The following is a 4869-nucleotide window of genomic DNA, read 5'->3' on the forward strand; positions in this document are numbered from 1 at the left end:
TGTAGTCTTCTCCTAAGGTCCATGGAGGTTTTCCATATATTTGAAATTATACTTGACAGTATGACTTGAAAATATCAGCACACTTCAACAAGCTGCTTTCTGTTGCATTATATATGTAACTGTGATGTCCTTAACTTTGAATATTTATTTATATCAAACATAATTTGAAGTTTATGGTTAAGTTTAATATTTTGAGAAAAAAATGAATATTTCATGTTTTTAGAAGAAACAGTCATTAAAGATATGACATTAAAATATGAACATGGATAATATTTACAAAAATATCAAAATATTTACATAAAAGGAATCGCTTATGAGTTTATGTCTTGAATCATGGAGATATATTTGTTTAACTTAATTTTAGTACAATGTGTCTTTCTAACAGACTTAGCTCTTTTGTTGCTTTCCTTTGTCCAAGGGATTACTTTTTGTCTTTTCTGTTACCTTTTGATTCAAGCAGGAGTTCCTCTAAGTGTCTGCCTCCCCACTGGCAATGATTGTGCTAATGATGAATGTTTGATCCAAGAGGGCCAAAGTTCTTTTTTTTCCCCATCAGGTGGTGAGGAATAAATCTTTTCCTCTTGTTAAAACGTTACAAGGGTGTCTTGGTCCATCCCTGAAACAAAATATCACAGGCTAGGAAATTTCTAAATAAAGTAATCTTTCAACAGTTTTTGAGGCTGAGAAGTCTAAGATGAGGTTACAGCAGATTCAGTGCATGATAAGGGCTCACTCTCAGCATAAAAATGTGACGTTTTATTGTTGTAGTCTCTGCAGGGGAGAAATGTTATGTCCTCCTCCCTCCTCCCGTGGTGAGGGGTGAAAGAGCACCATGCAGCCCTTTGACACCTGCTTTATAAGAGCATTCATTAATCCCCATCAAGAGGGCGGATCTCATGGCCTCAGCACCTCTGAAAAGACTCTTGCCTCCATCACAGTGGAGATACATTTTAAAGTTGATTTTGGAGGGAAATAGATATTTAAACTACAGTCCTGGGTATCAGGTTTTTTTTTCTTTTTTTTCTTTTTTTTGGTACCAGGGATTGAACTCAGGTCCTTGCACTTGCAAGGCAGGCCACCAAACCGCTGAGCTAAATCCCCGGCCCTCCTGGATATCAATTTTGAAATCACTTTGTGCACGTCAAGAAAGCCAGTCTATAGTAGAAGACAATGAGCTGATTATAAGTAAGAAAAAGAGAAAGACAAACTATATTGACAAAATACATCTTACTGTTTTTAGTTTCTTAAGGCCAGAATTCTGTACTTTCACTTGATTTAATTGTATGAGTCAACTTGTGCATTTATTTGTATGTCTGATCTAGTTCAGTTTGGTAACTAAGAGTCCAGAGTAATACAATTCCTCCCTTGTTTGACTTCTCATTGCCTCCCAATTCCCTGAGCTCACTCTCCTCTGATTCTTCTGCTACATCCGAGAAAGTTCCTGCCTTCTCTCTTCATTTTTGTGCATCCCTTCCTCTCCCCTTCCCTTCTTTCTGTCTCTCTTTTCTTTCCTTCATTGATGGATATTTTCTTTTAAAACTTATTTTTATTTTATCAGCACATGTTTGCAATTCACGCGGTTTACAGTTTTCTTGTGAGTGGTTACATGGATGTATTGCGGCTTTTTTTCTTCTGTAATTCTTTTCTCCTTCCCCCTCCCGTCGGATCCCCTGTCTCCTTTTTCATCCTGTGGATATTGTTTGTCCTAGCTCATGTTACGGCATGCAGTGTTTGCATTAATAGAGGTTACTAGGTTCCTATGAGGGGCACAGATTTATTCTTCTTTTTTCCCCTACCCCTGCTAATCACCCCTCTCCCTTGTTCCCTGGGACAGATATATTCTTAACCGAGTTTTCTGGCTAAACATTCTAATTTTTTACTCAGTCATTATCCTTGGTGCAGTTTTGCTTTTATTTTTGCCATTGTTCCAAATACGAGTTTTCAAAGTTTCCAGAGAACAGATTCAACCTATATTTGGGAAGTATTTAGTTCCTTCTATATACTATTTAATGTTTTCTCTTCTTAGTACTGGGTGAACAAGTCTAGTGGTGAACAAGTGCCTGTTGTAAAGGGACTAACATTCCAGTGAAGGAGTTATCTAAAGAATAAATTTTGTGAAAATAAAAGACTTTTTTTTAGCACAAAATGGTGCTATTATTATTACTTGTCATAAGGAAGCATAGTGCAGTGAATTCGAGACAACTTGGTTCCCAGATTAAAAGAAGAATGTGGTATTTATAGTGTAATTTTTTATAAGGCAGTCAACGATTATGGATGGAAATACTTAGATTTCATGATAAAATAATTTCTTTAACAGGATGCCAGATGACTCCTCTTTTTTCTGCTTTATCTTTGACGTCAGACTTGAATTTGTCATCTAACATTTACTTGTTTGTTTCTTTGCTTTTGATTTTGGTACTGGGGGCCTTCATGCTGAGCTATGTCTCTAGCCCCCCCTTTTTAAAAATTTTGTAACAGGGTCTTAGTAAATTGCTGCGTTCCTTAGGTTGGAGTTGAATTTGCAGTCTTCCTGCCTCAACCTTCCTGAGTGCTAGGATCACAGGTGCGTGCCACCATGGTGGGCTTATTGCTCACATTTTACATGTAAACCTCCCCAGAAATATGGTTTCCCGGCCAAAGAATACGATGCATTCCATGTCAAGTGTGGGGATATTCACTTTTTTATATACAATATAATTGTATAATATCAAATCAATATTTTAGGGGCTTCCATTATGTAACACTATGACACAAATTTAAGGGACCGAAGTGCCACTAGGAGAACTCTGCTGGGAAGAGAAGGAAGCAGGGGCGAGCCTGCTTTGATCCGGGTGACAATGCCCTTTCGGAGGCAGTGGCATTTGTGCCGTCACAGGGAGGAAGAACCGTGGGTGTGCGAGTCTGGATAAGAAGCAGGAGCTGTGCGTGGGTGGGAAGGCCCAGAGGAGAGGATCCCACTGGCCTGTGGGCAGCTGGGGACACGGCAGTGTCAGACCAGAAGGGCCTTTGCATCTGTGGTTCCTCAGCCATGTAGGGTGTTCAGAAACCTTTGACGGGAAGTGGGGGAGGGAGGGAGGGAAAGAGAGAGGTGACTTGGTCTAAATTTTGTTTCAAAAGTCACCAGACCCGCTGTCAGGCAATTCTCTGGGTACTCAAAAATGACTGAGCACCACGGGGCCCTAAACGCCTCCTCTCTCTCCCTGGGCTCAGTCTTTCCTTTCCGGGCTCCTCTCACCTAAGCCTGCCCTAGAGACTGCCTCACAGTCACAGCAACTCCTTCCTCTGTGCTCTTTCACTTTCTCCTCTTTCCTTCAGGCTTTTGGTTCCAGGAACACTTCCTGAACTTCCTCCTGGAAGCAGGCCTGCCTTTGCTTGGTTACCATCCTCTGGAACTTCCTATCACTGTTTTGATACCAGGGATATCAAAGATATGCAGCCATTCTGGCCCCTGTGCCGCCGATCCCTATGTCTACAGTCTACGGTCATCTCAAAGCCTTTCCCTGAGCTCCAAACGTAGGCACCGTGTGACGCATGCCCATCGCTATCTTATCACTCAGCTCTACATTCGTCCTGTCAGTGGCCTCACAAATCCCCTGTAGCCTTGTGGGGGATTAGTAGTGGCCCTCATGCTTTCTTAATTGGAAGATGCCCTTGTTCAAAAAGACAGATTAGGAAGGGAAAAACGAAGAGAAGTTTGTTAGTACGATGACTGCATACATAAAATCAAGGCACTCGGAGAGTAGTTCTCAGAGTTGGCTTTGAATTTCGGGTGACATAGAGAACAGTAGATTTTTAGAGAAGGGAGAAGATAAAGGAAAAGGTCTTTGAGTTTCTGTGGCAGCAACTTGTGGGGAAGACAGATAACCAGCAAGTAAATGTTAGTTATTGAAGAATCTTAATATACATTTCTCTGGTGCCATCTATAGGCTGCTAAGGTTCTAAAACAATCTTTAGGGTTAAAATGTATTCTCTGGGGTAGAGACAGGGGCAGGATACCTTTGACTTTGTAAAGCTGTCTTTTCAGGCAAATAGAGATCTCTCATAATCTAGCTTTTCTTCATTGCCTTCAACTCAACACTTCTTCATATTTATGGAAGGCATCGCCTGGCCTTCTACATCTTACCGTGTGAAGTTCAGACCTGCATTAAACCTACATTCTGTAGGATTCTCTGGAAGGTAAGAATGTGAGCAGGAGATTAATATGTATGGAGATTTTTTGAATTAAAGCTTGTGGGAAGGAACAGGAGGAAGTAGAACTGAGAGAGAGAGAGAGAGAGAGAGAGAGAGAGAGAGAGAGGGAGAGAGAGAGAAAGATAGGCAGTTCTTATGTAGACTCAAGCAAAGCCTGCTCGCTGCAGAGAGTTATGAAGATAGAACAGAGGTCAAGAGATGAGAGTACTGGGCGCTTCTTCTTCAGTATTGATCAGCCATTGGACGCGGTACCCTGCAGGAGAGCTGGGGCTTGGGGTATGATGAAGCAGGTTTCAGCTGAGCTGGTTTCTAGGTGATAGAAGCCAGTGCTACCCCAGGCAGCTGGGCTCATAGTGCTTCATTCTCAAGGGATGTGGGAGACACATCCCAGTGTTCACCCCACTGTGTGAGATGTTTTCCTTTGTTATTCTGCTAGTAGTGTGCACTGCACACCCCTGAACTGATTCTAGAGGCATCTTTCCCCGTCTGCCACTGTCATTCTTCTCTGAGTCAAGGCTTCTAGTCATGGAAGGTTTTCCTCCTTTCTTAGGATGTTCAATCACTTTTCCATAGTTATAGTTTCTGCATCCACGGTGTTTAACAGTGTTTCTGCCTTCATTCTGTTCCTCCAGTTATCATCTCCTACCTCTCACTTAGGTTTTTTTTTTTTTTTTTTTT

This window comes from Fukomys damarensis, unplaced genomic scaffold (genome assembly GCF_012274545.1).
Source record: "Fukomys damarensis isolate Sample0158 unplaced genomic scaffold, DMR_v1.0_HiC HiC_scaffold_17, whole genome shotgun sequence".
NCBI classification, from domain to species: domain Eukaryota; kingdom Metazoa; phylum Chordata; class Mammalia; order Rodentia; family Bathyergidae; genus Fukomys; species Fukomys damarensis.